Source organism: Diceros bicornis, chromosome 36 (assembly GCF_020826845.1).
Source record: "Diceros bicornis minor isolate mBicDic1 chromosome 36, mDicBic1.mat.cur, whole genome shotgun sequence".
Classification (NCBI taxonomy): domain Eukaryota; kingdom Metazoa; phylum Chordata; class Mammalia; order Perissodactyla; family Rhinocerotidae; genus Diceros; species Diceros bicornis.
The window spans coordinates 21217913-21237536 of NC_080775.1; the positions used below are offsets into that span (position 1 = coordinate 21217913).

The following is a 19624-nucleotide window of genomic DNA, read 5'->3' on the forward strand; positions in this document are numbered from 1 at the left end:
ATTTCATTTTACTTAGACTTTCCAGAAGTTCTTTTAATCTTCACTTCTTTGGTGACACATGATTAATATTTATGGATGTTTGACTGCTTTTGGTAACTGATTTTTTTGGGAAGTGCTGAGTTTTCTAAACACACAGCATCTTTTGGTCTTTTTTGATATATGGATAATGTATGTCAAAGTACTATATTTCTTTTGTCATTTGAACAACTAGCCATATATTATAAGCTATAAAAGTTTTAATATTTTACTCTTATTCAAACAGAGACTCCTAATTTCTTTGGACCAGCCCTGTGCATTTTAATTTAGTTTACTCATTTGTGTGTAGGATTTTCTTAATTTATTTTTAATTGTAAGGTATATGAATCAGAGAAAATATACTGTACCCAGTATATTGACAGGTAAAACAATAAAGTAAATATCCGCATACTTACCAACCAAGCTTAATAAGTAGAGTATTGCCTATACCTTTGACCCCTGTGTGCTTCTCACTGATCCCATTACCCTCTTCCCTGAAGGCAACACTTCCCTGAATTTTGTATTTATTGTTCTTGATTCTCTTCAGGTTTATTTATTTATTTATTTTTTTCCCCCAAAGCCCTAGTAGATAGTTGTTATGTCATAGCTGCATGTCCTTCTAGTTGCTGTATGTGGGACTTGGCCTCAGCATGGCCGGAGAAGCAGTGCGTCGGTGCGCGCCCGGGATCCGAACCCAGGCCGCCAGCAGCGGAGTGCACTCACTTAACCGCTAAGCCACGGGGCGGCCCTCTTCAGGTTTATTTTTAAACAGTGTAATTCTTTAGTTGTGGCTGTTTTGAACTTTATGTAAATGAAATAATGCTGTACTGATTTTTTTGATTCACAGTATGTTTTTGAGATTCATCTATTTCATGTGTGTAGCTATAGTTGATTTCATTTTCATTGATAGTATTTCAGCATGTGAATTACACCACTATCCATTCTGCTATTGATGGACATGTAGATTTTTGTCAGTTTTGCACTTATGAACAATTACTGTTGTGAATATTCTTGTACATGTGCAGGAATTTCTCCAGCTCACTACTCTTCAAACTGCTGGGTGTGCTCCAAAAAGGGTCATAAAGTCAGTTTAGCAGGGAGCAACCGGCACTATAAAGTGAAATAGAACAGTAAAAAATTCACAGTACATTTTCAGTATCCTGTATATGTATACAGAGTTGCAATATAAAACATATTTCTTAGAGTGGTTTATGGTCAAAAAAGTTTGAGAAGTGCTACTCTAGGGTATGTAGTTAGAAGTGGAGTTGCTTGGTTGTTGGGAAGGCCAGTCCATTTTCAAAAGTGGTTATCTCATTCTACTTTACCACCAGTGAATGGTTTCTTTGCTCTACATCCTTACCCAATGCTTAGTATGTCAATCTTTTTAACTTTAGTCATTTTAGTAGTTATGTGGTGGTATCTCATTGTGGTTTTTAGTTTGCAATTCCCTGGTTTCTAATGATGGTGAGCCCCTTTTCGTCTATTTATAGGCCATTTGGGTTTTCTCATTTGTGATTTACAGATGGCTTCTCCATGTTAGTCATTCATTTTTTCATTCTTTTAATGAAAAGTTCTTAATTTAATGTAGTCAGAAGTTTTAGTGTTTTTTTTTTGTGGTTAGTGCTTTTTGTGACCTGTTAAAGAAATCTTTTCATAACTTGAGGTCATGAAATTATTCTCCTATATAATCTTCTAAAAGAATGTTTTTTCCTGCTTTTTTACATTATAACCAGCCCATCTGGATTTGATTTTGTGGATAGAGTAAAATAGGGGGAAAAACATTTATTTTATATATTTTATACATATTATACATATTATATATATTACATATTATAGTAAATAAGAACAGCCAGTTGTTTTAACACCATTCTTTCCTTTGCTGCTATACAGTGGCACTATGTCATAAATCAGTTCATGTATGTATGAATTTGTTTCTGGACTTGCTGTTCTTTTGATTTCTCTTATCTTTGTGCCAGTACCATAGTTTTAAAATTACTCTAGCTTTGTTAAGTCTGGACATGAGATATCAGATAAAATTAATCCTTCCTTCTTGTCTTTCTCTCTTTTTTTTTTTGGTATCTTGCCTGTTGCTGTTTGCATTTGATAACCATTTAGAATCATATTGTTCCACGAAAAATCCTTTTAGTGTTCTGATTGACTTTACGTTGATTCTGTAAATCAATTTGAAACATTTTTACAGTTTTGAATCGTTCAATCTATGAACATGGTAATCTCCAATTATTAGGTTTTCTTTTTTAATTCTGGTAAAATGTACACAACATAAAATTTTCCATTTTAACCATATTTGAGTATGCAATGCAGTGGCATTAAGTACATTCACAGTGTTGTATAACCATCACCAGTATCTGTTTCTAGAACTTTTTCATCATCCCAAACAGAAACTATACCCATTAAATAAGAACTCCTCAGTCCACCCTCTCCCTGACCCTTGGCAACTTCTCTTCTACTTTCTATCTTTATGAGTTTGTTTATTGTTTATCCCACAACTCATATAAGTGGGACCATACAATGTTTGTCCTTTGTATCTAGCTTATTTCTTTTAGTTTAATGTCATTTCAAGTATCTTATATAAATGAAATGATAGAACATGTAACTTTTTGGGATTTTTTTTTTTCATTTAACGTAATTCTCTGGAGATTGATCCAGGTTGTTGAATGTATTAGTAGTTCCGTACTTTTTATTGCTTAGTTTTCTATGTTGTGTGTATATCACAGTTTGTTTAACCATTCATATACTGAAAGATGTATCAGGTATTTCCAATTTGGGGTTATTATGAATAAAGCTGTTATAAAGATTCATGGGCAGATTTTTGTGTGAACGTAGGTCTTCATTTCTCTCCAGTGAATGTCCACTTGTACACTCACTGGGTTGTATGGTGGCTGCATGTTTAGTTTTTTTTAAGAAATTGCCAAAGTGTTTTCCAGGGTGACTGTACCATTTTACATTTCTACCAGAATCTGTGAGCTGTCCAGTTTAGCATCCTTGCCAGTGTGTGGCATCGCCACTATTCTTTTTATTTAGTAATTTTGATAGATGTGTAGTGATATTTCATTGTGGGTTTAATTTGCATTTACCTAATGGCTGATGATGTCGATGATCTTTTTGTGTGCTTATTTGCTATCTGTATACCGTCTTTCGGTCAAATATCTGTTCATGACTTTTGCCTATTTTTTAATTTGTTTATTTATTTATTTTGAAAACATTTATATTTAGAATTAGCCAGCTGGACTCAGTTTAGATCATGCCAATTTCGTTGGCAACATTCAAAGCATCATAGTCAGGAGCCAGTGGAACATAAGCAACCTTCTCTCTGTCAGGCCTGGGGTGGAGAAAGAAAGCAAGCCTTAGTCCCTGCTGCCCTCACTGCCCCGGTACCTTGTCTTCCTTCCCCAGTCTTCTGCATACCAGTGCTTCCTTTGTTTTTGTCATTCTTTTCCAGATAGTGATTTTTTTCCCTTATTTGCTTATTTTTTTTTTATTGTAGAGTTTGACAGTTCTTTATATATTCTAGATATGAGTACTTTGTCAAGTATGTGACTTATTCTTATTTTCTCCCAGGCTGAAGCTTGTGTTTTCATCCTCCTCGTGGGCTTTTTTTGCAGAGCAAAAGTTTTTAATTTTGATGGTCTAGTTTATAAATTTTTCCTTTTATGGATCATGCTTTTGTTGTCAAATCTGATAACTCTTTACCTAGCTTTAAATCCCAAAGATTTTTCTCCTATGTTTTCTTTTAAAAGTTTGGTAGTTTTATGGTTTACGTTTAAATTTATGATCCATTTTGAGTTAATTTTTGTATAAAGTGTATGAAATGCAGGTGAAGGTTCTTTTTTTTTGCCTATGGGTGTTCTAATGCTCCAATGCCATTTGTTGAAAAGTCTGTCTTTCCTCCATTGAATTGCTTTTGCACTTGTGTTCAAAATCAGCTGAGCATCTTTGAGTATATTTCTGGGCTTTTTGTTCTGTTCCATTGATCTGTGTGTCTATCTCTCTGGCAGTTCCACACTGTCTTAATTACTGTAGCTATATAATAACTCTTGGAATCAGATAGATGATTCATTCCACTTTATTCTTTTTTTTCAAAATCATTTTGGCTATCTAGTTCCTTTGTGGTGTTGGTTTTTAAAAATATATATATATGTTAGAATGACCTGTCTGTATCTATCCAGAAATCTTGCTGGGATTTTGATAGAAATATCATTAAACTTGAATATTAATTTGTGGAGAAGTGACACCTTTACTATATTGAGTTGAGTCTTCTAAAAGACATGCTATGTCTTTCCATTTATTTAGATCTTCTTTGATTTCTTTTGTCAGTTTTACATAGTTTTCAGCCTACAAGTCTTATCCATGTTTTTTGGATTTGTACCTAAGTATTTAATTTTTTGGAAGCAATTATAAGTAGTATTGTATATTTAGTTTTGATGTTGCGTATTTATTGGTAGTATATGGAAATAGCGATTGATTTCTATATTTATCTTATGTCCTGCAACCTTGCTGAATTCACTTAATAGTTCTAGGAGTTTTGTTATAGATTTCTTAAGTAGATAATTTTGTCATCTGAAAATAGGTTATTTTTATTTTTTCCTTCTCAATTTCTTTGCCTTTTATGCTAACCTAATTGTTCTGGCTAGACATTTCAGCACCATCTTGATTAAGATTGGTGATAGTGGACATACTTGCCTTGTTTCTGGGCCTAGGGGAAAAGCATTCACTCTGTGAGGAAAACCACTAAGTAGGATGTCAGCTGTAGGTTTTTTGTAGATGTTCTGTATGAAGTTGAGAAAGCGTACCTGTATTCTATTCCTGTTTTTCTTAGTGTTTTTTAATCACGAATTGGTGCTGAATTTTGTCAAGTACTTTTTCTGCGTTAATTGATATTTATAGTTTTTTTTCTTTAGCCTGTTAATGTGGTAGATTACATTCATTGATTTTGAATATTTAACCAGCTTTGGAGTAAGCCCCACTTGATCATGGCATATAATTATTTTTATATATTATGGGATTCTATTGATATTTTGTTAAGGATTTTTGTCTTTAGTCATGAGGGATATTGGTCTGTAGTTTTCTCTTTTCATACTCTGGTTTTGATATTGAAGTAATACTAGCTTTATAAAATTAGCTGGGAAGTACTCCGTCAATTTCTGTTTTCTGGAATAGATTGCATAGAATTGGTGTTAATTCTTCTTTAAATATTTGGTACCGTTCTCCATTGAAACTGGGCTTTCATATTTCTTTTTTGGTAATTTTTAAAGTACGAATTAAAATTTTAAAATCAGTTTCCTAATTGGTGAGTTGGAGTGGTTTGTGTTTTTTGAGGAAGAGATCTGTTTTGTCTAAGCTTTCAGATTTATGTGTGTGAAGTTGTTGGTAGCATTCCCTATTCTTTTGATGTCTGTGTGCTCTGTATCCCGTTTCATTCCTGATACTGGTAATTTGTCTTCTCTCTTTTTCTTTGTCAGTGTTGCTAGAGGTTTATCATCAATACTGATCTTTTCAAAGAATCAGCTCCTTGTTTCATCGATTTTTCTTTATTTTTTTCTATTTTAAATTTTATTGATTTCTGGTCTTACATTTATTTTTTCCTTCCTTTTGTTTGCTTTTGATTTATTTTGTTCTTTTTTTAGTTTCCTGTGGTGGAAGTGTAGATTATTGATTTGAGACTTTTCCACTTTTCTATGCATTGTTGCAAATTTCCTTCTTATCAGTGGTTTAGCTATGTCTCACAAATTTTGGTTTGTTGTATTTTACATTTTCGTTCAGTTCAATATAATTTTTCATTTTCCTCGAGGCTTCTTCTTTCATTATTGTGCTACTTCCTTCTGGCCTCTGTGGTTTCTGATGAGAAATCTGCTCTCATTCAAGTTATTTTTTGCATGTAAATAAAGTGTTGTTTTCTTCTGGCTGTTTTCAAGATATTTTCCTTGTTTTTAGATTTTAGAATTTTAATTAGGATGTGTTTAGATGTAGATGTCTTTGGAATTATGCTGTTTGAGATTTGGTTGGCTTCTTGAATCTGTAGTTTTGAGGATTTTTCAGCCATTATTTGAGTACTTTTTCAATCCTACATTATTTCTCCTCTCCTTCCTGGGACTCTGATGACATGCGTGTTAGATTTTTTGTTATAGTCCCAAAGATCCTTGAGGCTCTGTTCTTTTTTTTTTTTTTTTCCGGTTATTTTCTCTCTATTATTTAAGTAATTTTTATTGTTATATCTTCTCATTCACTGATTCTTTTCCTCTCTTTCCTTCATTCTGCTGTTGAGTTTATCCATTGAGCTCTTTTTTTTGCTTATTGTACTTTTTAGTTATAAAATCCTATTTGGTGCTTCTTTATATCTTTAGTTTTTTGCTGAGGCTTTCTATTTTTCATTTCTGTGTTCATAATTGTTGAATCATTTTTATCATGGCTGCTTTAAAACCTTCCTCAGATAATTCTAACATCTCTGTCAGATGTTAAAATAACAAATATTGGCATCTATTGATTGTCTTTTTTCATTCAGTTTGGGATCTTCCTGGTGGTTCTTGGTATGACAAATGATTTCTGATTGAAACCTGACATTTTTGTATTATGTTATGGGACTTTGCATCTTATATAAACCTATTTTAGCTGGCTTTCTCTGTTTGTTTGCTGGTTTTGCTGAGGAAGATTAGCCCTGAGCTAACATCTGTCTTCCTCTACTTTATATGTGGGACACCTCCACAGCGTGGCTGGTGGAATAGGTCTGCACCCAGGATCCAAACCCGAGAACCTGGGCCGCCGAAGCAGAGTGCGTGGAACTTGAACCACTCGGCCACGGGGCCAGGCCCTAGCTGGCTCTCTCTGACACTTGTCTGACGGGGGAGGACTGTGGGCACCATCTCCTTAGGCTGGGTAGGTCATGAAGTTCAAGTTCCCTATTTGGCGTCTGTTGACATTTGAGGGAAGCTGCTTGTTACTGCTGAGCAGAGTTGGGAGTTATGGCTCCCTACCTGATCTCCACATTGGATGTGGCCTCATTTACCACTGTGTGTTGGTGAAAGTTCTGCCTCTCCGCTAGACCTTCTCTGACACCACCCCAGTGGGAACAAGAGTGGGTTCCCTTGTTACTGCCAGATAGAGGTGAAAGTTCAGGCTTCTCATGTTGTCTTTTTTTTTTTAATAGAGGTGACATTGCTTTATAACATGATATAAATTTCAGGTGTATCATGTTGTCTTCACTGACATCATGGGTGGGGGAGATGCTCATGACCAGCCAGTGAGGATGAAAGTTCTGATTCCCTACTTGACCTGCTCTTACACTACCCCAGTGAGAGTCTTGGGATGACTCATAGTCTCAGGAGGTTGGATATCTAGGTTCCCCACATGACCATTGCGGGAGTGGGAAGGGCCAGTTTTTTCTGTGATGTTTTGCTGGAGTGGAGCAGCTACTGTCTAAAAATTTTCTCTCTAGCTAATATGCCCTCTTCGTGGTCCTTTGTCGAGAGAGAGAAACCTTTTGTTGGGGCTTTTTTTTTTTGGTTTGTGCTGTTGGTGCTTTTAGGTTCTGACTTCTTTCATTCCAAGAGTGGGATATATTAGGCAAAAGGAAAACCTAGGGAACTCACTGCTATGTTGTTCCTTGGGTCCTGTGCTCCCTAGCTAATTTACCTTCTCACCACCTTTCAGGATATATTTGTTTTATTTATAAAGTTTACAGTTTTTGTTTGTACTTAGTAGAAGGAATAGGGAAAAGTACATCTATTGTTTCCTCCCAGAAATCGAGGAAGTCTAGTCTTTGATTTCATTGAATTTGCTCCTTTTTTTTCCCTAATATTTCTTTGATTTCTGCTCTGATCTTTATTTATTTATTTATTTTTTCTTCTAGTTTCTTAAGGTACAAGGTGAAGTCATTGATTTCAGTTTAGGTAGACATTTAACACTATAAATTTCCCCTCAATTATTGCTTTAACTGCCTTCCACAGATTTTGGTAAGTTTTGTTTTCATTTTTATTCTTATTTTTTTTTTGCTGGGAAAGATTCGCCCTGAACTAACACCTGTTGCTAATCTTCCTCTCCTCCTCCCCACCCCCGCCCCAAAGTGCCAGCACATAGCTATATATTCTAGTTATAAGTTGTTCTAGTTCTTCTGTGTGAGCCACTGGCACAGCATGGCTACTGGCAGACGAGTGATGTGGTTATGTGCCTGGGAACCGAACCCAGGCCGCTGAAGCGGAGCGTGCCGAACTTTAACCACTAGGCCATCACGACTGGCTCTCGTTTTCATTCATTTGAAAATACTATTTTCTCTTTTGATTTCTTCTTTGACCTAGCGGTTATTTAGAAATATATTTAGATTCCAAATATTTGGGGTATTTTTCGTTGATTTTTCTGTCATTGATTTCTAAATTAATTGCATTGTGGTCAGAAAAAATTCTTTGTATGACTTGAAACCTTTTAAATTTATCAAGAATTATTTCAGGGCCTGAATATGATCTGTCTTGGTGAATGTTCCACATGTCCTTGCACAGAATTTGTATTCTGCTAGTTTGTGTAGAGTATTCTATAAATGTTACTTAACGTCAATTTGGTTGATGGTATTATTCTGGTTGATAGTGTTGTTCAAGGCTTATGTATCCTTACTGATTTTCTGTCTACTGATTCTACCAGTTATTGAGAGAGGTTTGTTGAAATCTCCAAATATGATTGTGGGTTTTTCCATTTCTTGTTGTCGTTCTATTTTTACTTTATCTATTTTGAAGCTGTTATTAGGGGAACAAATGTTTAGGATTTTTGTATTTTCTTAATGAGTTAAACCCTTTTATCTTTGTGATATGATCCTCTTTTTTCTTGATAATGTTGATTTTTAAATTTACTTTATATGATATTAATATAACCATTTCAACTTTCTTTTGACTTTGTGGTTTGAAATATGACCTTTTTCTCTGGTTGCGTTGAAGATTTTTTCTTTGTTCTTCATTTTATCTCTGGTTTTAGGCAATTTGATTATGATGTGTTTTGGTTTGCATTTCTTTATGTTTCTATTGTTTGGTGTTTTTTTAAAGTGCTTTCTTCTATATATTTGTAATTTGCATCAAATATGGCAAATTGTTGACATTATTTCTTCAGATATTTTTCCTGTATTATCTTCTGCTTTCTGGCCCCAATTACAACTATATTTGGCCTCTTGAGGTTATCTCAAAGCTAACGTATGCTCTGTTCATTCATTTTTTTTAATGTTATTGAGGTCATAATGGTTTATAACATTATGAAATTTCACTTGTACATTATTATTTGCCAGTCACCATATATGTGTGCCCCTTTACCCCTTATGCCCACCCCCCACCCCCCAACCCCCCCACCCCTCTTCCCCTCTGGTAACCACTAATCTGTTTTCTTTGTCCATGTACTTGTTTATCTTCTACATATGAGTGAAATTGTACAGTGTTTGTCTTTCTCTGGCTTATCTCACTTAACATAATACCCTCAGGGTCCATTCATGTTGTTGCAAATGGGACGTTTTTGTCTTTTTATGGCTGAGTACTATTCCGTTGTATATATATATACTACATCTTCTTTATCTATTCATCAGTCGATGGGCACTTGAGTTGCTTCCACATCTTGCCTATTGTGAATAAAGCTGCAATGAACATAGGGGTGCGTAAGTCTCTTTAAATTGTTGATTTAAAGTTCTTTGGGTAAATACCCAGTAGTCGGATAGCTGGGTCATATGGTATTTCTATTATTAATTTTTTGAGAAATCTCCATACCGTTTTCCATAGTGGCTGCGCCAGTTTGCATTTCCACCGGCAGTGTATGAGGGTTCCCTTTTCTCCACATCCTAACACTTGTTACTTTTTGTTTTGGTAGTTATAGCCATTCTAACAGGTGTAAGGTGATATCTCATTGTAGTTTTGATTTGCGTTTCCCTGATGGTTAGTGATGTTGAAGATCTTTTCATGTGCCTGTTGGCCATCTGTATATCTTCTTTGGAAAAATGTCTCTTCATACCCTCTCCCCGTTTTTTGATCAAGCTGTTTTTTTTTTGTTGCTCTTGAGCTGTATGAGTTCTTTACGTATTTTGGCGATTAACACCTTGTCAGATATATGATTTGCAAATGTTTTCTCCTCGTTGGTGGGTTGTCTTTTCGTTTTGTTTGTGGTTTTCTTTGCCTTGCAGAAACTCTTTAGTCTGATGAAGTTCCATTTATTTATTTTTTCTTTTGTTTCCCTTGCCCAAGTATATGTGGTATTCAAAAAGAACCTTCTAGGACCAATGTCAAAGAGTGTACTGTCTATATTTTCTTCTAGGAGTTTTATGGTTTCAGGTCTTACATTCAAGTCTTTAATCCATTTTGAGTTAATTTTTGTGTATGGCGAAAGATAATGGTCTACTTTCATTCTTTTGCATGTGGCTGTCCAGATTTCCCAACACCATTTATTGAAGAGACTTTCCTTTCTCCATTGTATGTTCTTAGCTACTTTGTTGAAGATTGGTGGTCTGTAGATGTGTGGTTTTATTTCTGGGCTTTCCGTTCTGTCCCATTGATCTGTGTGTCTGTTTTTATACCAGTACCATGCTGTTTTGATTGCTATAGCTTTGTAGTATATTTTTTGTGTGTGTGAGGAAGACTAGCCCTGAGCTAACATCGTTGCCAATCCTCCTGTTTTTGCTGAGGAAGACTGGCCCTGGGCTAACATCCGTACGCATCTTCCTCTACTTTATATGGGACGCCACCACAGCATGGCTTAACAAGTGGTGCGTCGATCTGCACCTGGGATCTGAACCCGCGAACCCCGGGCCACCGGAGCAGAGCGTGCAAACTTAACGGCTACGCCACCTGGCCGACCCCGCTTTGTGGTATATTTTAAAGTCAGGGATTGTGATGCCTCCAACTTTGTTCTTTTTTCTCAGGATTGCTTTAGCTATTCAGGGTCTTTTGTTGCTCCATATGAATTTTAGGATTCTTTGTTCTATTTCTGTGAAGAATGTCATTGGGATTCTGATTGGGATTGCACTGAATCTGTAGATTGCTTTAGGTAGTATGGACATTTTAACTATATTTATTCTTCCAATCCATGTGTATGGAATATCTTTCCATTTCTTTATGTCATCAGCCATATCTTTCAATAATGTCTTATAGTTTTCGTTGTATAGGTCTTTGACCTCCTTGGTTAAATTTATTCCTAGATATTTTATTCTTTTTGTTGGGATTGTAAGTGCGATTGTATTCTTGATTTCTCTTTCTGCTAGTTCGTTATTAGAGTATAGAAACGCAACTGATTTTTGTAGGTTCATTTTGTACCCTGCTAGTTTCCTGTAGTTGTTGATTATTTCTAATAGTTTTCTGAAGGATTCTTTAGGGTTTTCCATATATAAGATGGTTGTCTGCAAACAACGAGAGTTTCACTTCTTTCTTGCTAATTTGGATACCTTTTATTTCTTTTTCTTGCCTGTTTTCTCTGGCCCAAACCTCCAGTACTTGGTTGAATAACAGTGGCAAGAGTGGGCACCCTTGTCTTGTTCTGTTCTCAGAGGGATGGCTGTCAGTTTTTCCCTGTTGAGTATGATGTTGACTGTGTTAGTCAAATATGGCCTTTATTATATTGAAATACTTTCCTTCTATACCCATTATATTGACAGTTTTTGTCATAAATGTATATTGGGTCTTGTCAAATGCTTTGTCAGCATCTATTGAGATGATCATGTCTTTTTTATTCCTCATTTTGTTAATGTGGTGTATCATAATGATTGATTGGTGGGTGTTGAACCATCCCTGCATCCCTGGTATAAATCCCACTTGATCATGATATATGATCCTTTTAATATATTGCTTTATTTGGTTTGCCAGTACGTTGTTGAGGATTTTTGCATCTATGTTTATCAGCAATATTGGCCTGTCATTTTCCTTTTTAGTGTTGTCCTTGTCTGGCTTTGGGATCAGGGTGATGTTGACCTCATAAAATGTGTTAGGAAGTGTTCCATCTTCTTCAGTATTTTGGAATGGTTTGAGAAGGATAGGTATTAAATCTTCTTTGAATGTTTGGTAGAATTCTCCAGAGAAGCCGTCTGGTCCTGGGCTCGTATTTTTTGGGAGGTTTTTGATTACTGTTTCAGTCTCTTTATTTGTGATTGCTCTGTTTAGATTCTCTATTTCTTCTTGGTTCAGTTTTGAGAGGTTATGTGAGTCTCAGAATTTATCCATTTCTTCTAGATTGTCCAATATGTTGGCATATAGTTTTTCATAGTATTCTCTTATAATCCTTTGTATTTCTGTGATATCCGTTGTAATTTCTCCTCTTTCATTTCTAATCGTATTTATTTGAGCCTTCTCTTTTTTTTTCTTGCTGAGTCTGGCCTAAGGGTTTGTCAATTTTATTTATCTTCTGAAAGAACCAGCTCTTTGTTTCATTGATCCTTTCTACTGTTCTTTTGGTTCAATTTCATTTATTTCTGCTCTAATTTTTATTATTTCCCTCCTTCTGCTGACTTTGGGCTTTGTTTGTTCTTCTTTTTCTAGGTCTGTTCGGTGTAGTTTAAGATTGCTTATTTGGGATTTTTCTTGTTTATTAAGGTTGGCTTGTATTGCTATGAATTTCCCTGTTATCCTATATAAGTTGGTATGATGTATTTTCATTTTCATTTGTCTGCAGATAGATTTTGATTTCTCCTTTAATTTTCTTCAATGATCCATTGGTTGTTCAGTAGCGTGTTGTTTAGTCTCCATGTGTTTGTGACTTTCCCAGCTTTTTTCTTGATAGTTTATTTCTCGTTTCATAGCATTATGGTGGGAAAAGATGCTTGGCATGATTTCAGTCTTCTTAAATTTATTGAGGCTTGCTTTGTTTCCCAACGTATGGTCTGTCTTTCAAAATGTTCCATGTGCACTTGAGAGGAATATGTATTCTGCTGATTTTGGATGGATTGTTCTATATATATCTATTAAGTCCATCTGATCTAGTTTTTCGTTTTGTTCCACTATTTCCTTTTTGACTTTCTGTCTGGTTGATCTATCCATTGATGAAAGTGGGGTGTTAAGGTCCCGTACTATTATTGTGTTGCTGTTAATATCTCCTTTTAGATCAATTAATAATTCCTTTATGTACTTTGGTGCTCCTGTGGTAGGTGTATATATATTTATGTGTTATGTCCTCTTGGTGGAGTGTCTCCTTTATCATTATATACTGCCCCTCTTTGTCTCTCATTGTCTTTTTTATCTTGAAGTCTGCTTTGTCTCATATAAGTATTGTAACACCTGCTCTCTTTTGTTTGCCCATTAGCTTGGAGTATTGTCTTCCATCCCTTCATTCTAAGCCTTTGTCTTTAGAGGTGAGATGTGTTTCCAGGAGGCAGTATATGGCAGTATCGTTTTTTAATCCAGCCACTATGTGTCTTTTGATTGGGGAATTCAGTCCATTTACATTTATTGTGGTTATTGATAGATGAGGGCTTAATGCTGCCATTTTATCACTTGTTTTCCAGTTGTTCTGTATTTCCCTTGTTTCTCATCTGGTGTATTTTGGATTACCAGTTCAGTTTGGTGGCTCTCTATGATGGTTTTCTCTTTATTTATCATTTGTATCTCAGTTCTGATGTTTAGTGGCTAACGTGAGGTTTGTATAAAAGATCTCGTAGATGAGATAGTCCATTTTCTGATAGCCTCTTAATCCCTTAGTCTAAGCAGGTTCCATCCCTGCCCTCTTCGCCTTCTAAGTTATGTCACAACTTAATTCCATGTTGTGTTGTGAATGTGTGCTTAAAATGAAGTAATTATATTTATTTTTGATGTTTTACTTCCCTTTATCTTTAAAGTTACAATTTTTTGCTAATCTGTTCTGATAGAGAGTTGTAATTTTCTGATTTTGTCTACCTATTTATTTCCTTGCTCAAGGCTTTGTAAACCCTTTCTTTTTTTTTTCAGGTCTGAGGGCCTTCTTGATCATATCTTGTAAGGGGGGGTCTTGTGGCAATGAACTCCTTCAGCTTTTTTTTAATCCGCGGAAGTTTTTATTTCTCCATCATATCTGAAGGATATTTTTGCTGGATAGAGTATTCTTGGCAGAAGATTTTTGTCTTTCAGAATTTTTGAATGTCATTCCACTCTCTCCTAGCCTGTACGGTTTCTGCTGAAAAATCCGCTGAAAGCCTGATAGAGGTTCCTTTCTGGGTTATTTCCTTGTGTGTTGCTGCCCTTAATATTTTTTCTTTGTTAGTGACTTTTGCCAGTTTTACTAATATATTCCTTGGAGAAGATCTTTTTACATTGATGTAATTAGGAGTTCTATTAGCTTCTTTTACTTGGAATTCCAGCTCCTTCCCCAGGTTTGGGATGTTCTTAGCTATTGTTTCTTTGAACAAACTCTCTGCTCCTTTCTCCCTTGCTTCTCTCTCTGGAGTACCTATAATCCTTATGTTGCATTTCTTAATTGAGTTGGATATTTCTTGTAGAATTTCTTCATTTCTTTTTAGTCTTAGTTCTCTCTCCTCCTTCATGTGAAGCATTTCTATGTTCCTATCCTCTAGATTGCTAATTCTGTCCTCCATAATATCAGCTCTGTTTTTTAATGACTCCAGATTCTTCTTTATCTCATTCATTGTGTTTTTCATCTCCAGCATTTCTGACTGATTTTTTTTAATAGTTTCAATCTCTTGTGAAGAATTTCTTCTGTTCATTAATTTTGTTCCTGATTTCATTGAACTGTCTTTTTGAGTTCTCTTGTAACTCGTTGAGTTTTTTTGTGATAGGTATTTTGAATGCTCTGTCATTTAGATTGTAGATTTCTGTGCCTCTAGGATTGATTTGTGGGTATTTGTCTTTTTCCTTCTGGTCTGGAGTATTAATATATTTTTCATACTATTTGATGTGGTGGATTTGTTCTTTCACGTAGTGATAGTATCTGGTCACAGATTCCATCTGCTGCCACTGGGCGGGGGCAGGAGCTGTATATTCTGAACTTGCCACAATCCCTGTCAGCTGTGCATGTCGGATCCTGGGCCACTCCTTGGAACCGCAGCAGCCCTGTGGGCTCTTCCACCGAGTGGGAAAGTGATCACGTTGGGGGGTCAGGTTTGCTACTGCCTGCTCCCACAGTCCTGCCGAGACATGTTCCCCACTTCGGGGCCGCCACAGTACCATGGGTGTTCACAGTAGCCAGGAGCTTGTTTGCCTGGGTGCACAGATCCGCTGCCATCTCCTCCTAGGTCACACCAGATGTTGTGCTTGTTGGGCAGGGCCTCCCCACTGGGTCCGAGCCTGAGCTGCTCCAGGGACCATGGTGCTACTGTGGGCTCTCCCAGTGATTGAAAGAGCGATCACGTGGGGGCTCAGAGCTGCTGCCACTTGCTCCCACAGTCGCTCTGAGGCACACTCCCCGCTTCTGGTCTGCAGCAGTACTGTGGGTGTTCACGACAGCCAGGAGCTCATTCACCCGGGTGTGCACATCTGCTGCTGTCTCCTCCTAGGTCGCACCAGATGTTGTGCTTGTTGGGCAGGGCCTCCCCACTAGGTCTGAGCCTGAGCCACTCCCTGGGACCATGGTGCTACTGTGGGCTCTCCCACCAGTCGGGAAAGTGATCACGTGGGCGCTCAAGGCTGCCATCACCTCTTCCCTCAGTGGTGCTGAGGTGCTCTCCCACCCTTGGGGCTGCAGCGGTCCTACGGGTGCTTCAGCTGGGAGAGCAGTCGCATGCGTGTACAGGGCTGCCAGGAGCCCGGAGAGTGCTCACCTCTCTCCACCACCTCCCCTGGGGGTGTCCATCCACCTTCAGATGTATAGCTGTGCAGGTCTCTCAGGTGTCCTGATGTGCTGTGTGGGTATCCTCCACTGATCAGTGAATGTCCGTTTAGTTGTAGTTCAAAGAGGGAGAGACAAAGGGAACAGCTCACTCGGCCATGTTGCTGATGTTACTCTCTGTTCGTTCATTTTTTAAAGAATTTTTTTCTCTATGTTTCATTTTGGTTAGTAACTATTACTTGGTTTCATGTGCTATAAATCTCACAGGAAGTTTTCCATCTTAGACATTGTAATTTTCATCTCTAGAAGTTCAAATTTTTTTATTCTTTCATGTTTATACTTAACATGTTTAATGTTTCCTCTAGCTTCTTGAATAAAAGGAATGTATTCATAATTGCTTTAAAGGACTTGAGTACTAATTCTATTATCTGTGTAATTTCAAGATTGCTTTGACTTACTGGTTTTTATTTCATTGTGGGGTGTCATTTCCTGCCTCTGTATATGTCTTGTAAGTTTTTATTGACTTTTAGTCATTGTGAAGTTTATCTTGTTAGGTTCTCCATTTTAGTATACCTAAAAATATTTTTAGACTTTGTTCTGTGACATGGTTAAGTTACCGGAAAACAGTTTATTACTTTTGACTCTTGCTTTTATGTTTTGTTTGGACAGACCAGAGCTGTGTTTAGTCTAGGCTTAATTTCTCGCTCTTTCTGAGGCATTACCCTTCTTAGTACTCTGATGTGATATGAATTATAGGTTTTCCATTCTGGCTTTTGGGAACTGGTATTTTTTGCATCCTTTTCTGAGTTCTGGGTGCTGTTACTTCTAAATCTTTTGGTAGTTCTCTCCTTGGACTTGAACAGTTCTCTCACGTGCAAGTGGTGGTTAGTTACTCAGTATATTCTAGGGTAAGCCTCTGTGGATCTCTTCATTTTTCTCTCTCTCTCCATCTCTCTGCCAACTGCCAGTCTCCCTTGTGAGTGCTAGCCACCTTGGCTTCCTTTGGACTCCCAGCTTCATTTCCTCAATTTAGGGAGACCACAGGCTCTCCTTGGGTTTGTTCTGCCTGTTCCATGGCCTGGAAACTCTCAAGGCAGTACGCTGGGCAAATGTATGGCTTATGGTGTTTGTTTCTTGTCTCTCAGCGATCACTCTCTTTCTTTACCTGTTGTCCAAAATCTTCAGTGCTGTTGTTTCATACATTTTGTTAGGTTTTTGTTATTTCATGTAGAACACTAAATCTGGTTTCTTTTACTCCGTCTTGACTGGAAGTGGTATCATTGTGGTTTTATTTTTCATTTTCGTAATGACTAATGATATTGAACACATTTTAATTTGCTTATTGACTGTTCATGTGTTTTTTTCTTGTGAAGAGTTTGTTCAAACTTTTAGCCCTTTTCCTTCTTTCTTTCCTTATTTTTTCTTTCTTTGTTCTTTGTTTGTCTATTTTTTTTGAGTTACAGAAGGTCCTTATATGTCCTGGGTACCAGTTCTTTGTTAGATGAAGGTTTTGTAAGTAGTTGATCCAAGTCTGTGGTTTCCTATTTATTTTCTAAACTGTGCCTTTTGATGAGCAGAAATATTTAAGTCTGATGAAGTCTAATTTATCAGTTTTTTCTCTTATAGTTATTGTTTACTGTGAGCTAGGATACTTTTGCCTAACTCCAAATTCATGAAGGTCATTTTTTTTGTTTCCTTTAAAACTTTTTGTGTTTGCTAATTTATATTTAGATCCATGATGCATTTCAAACTAAGTTTTGTAGGTTTTGTTTCTTGCATATAGATGTCCAATTGTTTCTGCACCATTGGTTGAAAAGAGTCTCCTTTCCTTACTGGTTGTCTTTGGAGAAACATCACATGGCTGCATGAGTGGGCTCTATTTCAGGAATCTTTATTCTGTTCCATTGATTTGTTTGTGTATCTTTATATCATTACCACACTATTTTGATTATTTGTAACTTGATAGTAAGTCTTGAAGTCAGATTCGCTAGTCCTACAGCCTTTTTCATCTTTTTCAGGATTGCTTTTGTATATTCTAAGTCCTTAGCACTTCCATATAAATTTTAATATTAGCCCTTCCATTTCTCCAAAAAGGCTGATGGGAATTGATGATCGCAGTTGCTTTGAATCTATAGATCAATTAGAGGAGAACAGACTTTTTTGTTTTTTTTTTTTTTGGTGAGGAAGATTAGCCCTGAGCTAACATCTGATGCTAATCCTCCTCTTTTTGCTGAGGAAGATTGGCCCTGGGCTAACATCCATGCCCATCTTCCTCCACTTTCTGTGGGATGCCGCCACAGCATGGCTTGCCAAGCAGTGTGTTGGTGCGCACCCGGGATCCGAACCGGGAACCCCGGGCCGCCGCAGCGGAGCGTGCGCACTTAACCGCTTGCACCACCGGGCCGGCCCTTCATTGTCTTGTTTTATGGCCCAGTATATGGTCATTCATGGTGAATGTACCATGTTCACCTGAAAAGAATGTGTATAGTGGTTTATAGTATTGGTCAGGTTATCCATTTCTTTATTAATTTTTTTTTTTGGCCTAGTTTTGTCATTTACTGAGACAGAGATGTTAAAATATCTTACTATGTTTGTGGAATTGTGTATTTATCCCTTTATTTGTGAAAAGTTTTGCTTCCTGTATTTTGAAGCATTATTATTTTTATTATTTTTTCTGAGGAAGGTTTGCCCTGAGCTAACATCTGTTGCCAGTCTTCCTCTTTTTGTTTGAGGAAGATTCGCCCTTAGCTAACATCTGTGCTAATCTTCCTCTGCTTTGTATGTGGGTCGCCACCACAGCATGGCTGCTGACAAGTGGTGTAGGTCTGCACCTGGGAACTGAACCTGGGCCGCCTAAGTGGAGTGTGTGGAACTTAACCACTAGGCCTCAGGACTAGCTTTTGAAGCATTATTATTAGGTACACATTTATGATTATTAATGTCTTCCTCATTATTTGATGCTTATCATTATGAAATGTCATCCTTTATCTTTATTAATTTTCTTGGTCTTGAAATCTCTTTTATCTGTGATATTAAATATAGTCACTCACCATTTTATACTTTGCATTTGTGTGGTATATAGTCTTTTATCCATTTACTTTTAACCTATTTGTGTCTTTATTTAAAGCATGTCTTTTACAGATGATATATAATTCCTTGTTACTTTTATATCTGTGCCAGCACACTGTCTTTTAATTAGTCTCTTAAGTTTAGTCTCTTAACATTTAATGTAATTATATGATTGGATTTAGGTCTAACATTTTATTAAGTTTTTTCTGTTTGTCTCATCTTTTTTTTAAATATATTTGAAAGTTACTATTTAAAAAATAGCTCTAATGATATATAATTCACATACAGTTCAGCCATGTAAAGTGTACAATTCAGTGGCTTTTCGTATATTCACAAAATTGTGCAACCATCACTATAATCAATTCTAGAACATTTTCATCACCTCAGAAAGAGGCTCTTTGGCCATTAGCAGCCACTACCCAGTACTCAACCTCTCCAGCCCCTGGCAACCAGTCATGTACTTTCTGTCTCTATTTTGGACATTTCATATAAATGGAATCATACAATATGTAGTGTTTTGTGAGTAGCTTTTTTCTCTTAGCATAACTTTTTGTTTTTGTTTTTGCTGAGGAAGATTTGCCCTGAGCTAACATCTGTGCCAGTCTTCCTCTATTTTCTGTATGGGTCGTTGCCACAGCATGGCTGATAAGTGGTGTATGTCTGTGCCTGAGATCCAAACCTGGGGAACCTGGGCCGCTGAAGCAGAGCACCTCAAACTTTAACCGCTAAGCCACAGGGCTGGCCCCTAGCATAATGTTTATAAGGTTCACTTATGTTGTAGCATGTATTAGAACTTGATTCCTTTTTATTGTTGAATAACTTTCCATTG

The 19624-nt window shown here is 36.7% G+C and overlaps 1 protein-coding gene and 1 non-coding gene across 14 annotated transcripts in view; one reads left to right on the top strand and one right to left on the bottom strand.

Moving 5' to 3' along the window:
• Positions 1-19624, top strand: part of MLLT10 (MLLT10 histone lysine methyltransferase DOT1L cofactor) — a 269667-nt gene that overhangs the window by 29687 nt on the left and 220356 nt on the right. The window lies entirely within an intron of this gene.
• On the bottom strand, positions 3434-3502 carry LOC131398972 (small nucleolar RNA SNORD42). The gene has a single exon (XR_009217045.1). It is a non-coding gene; the product is annotated as a small nucleolar RNA SNORD42 (small nucleolar RNA).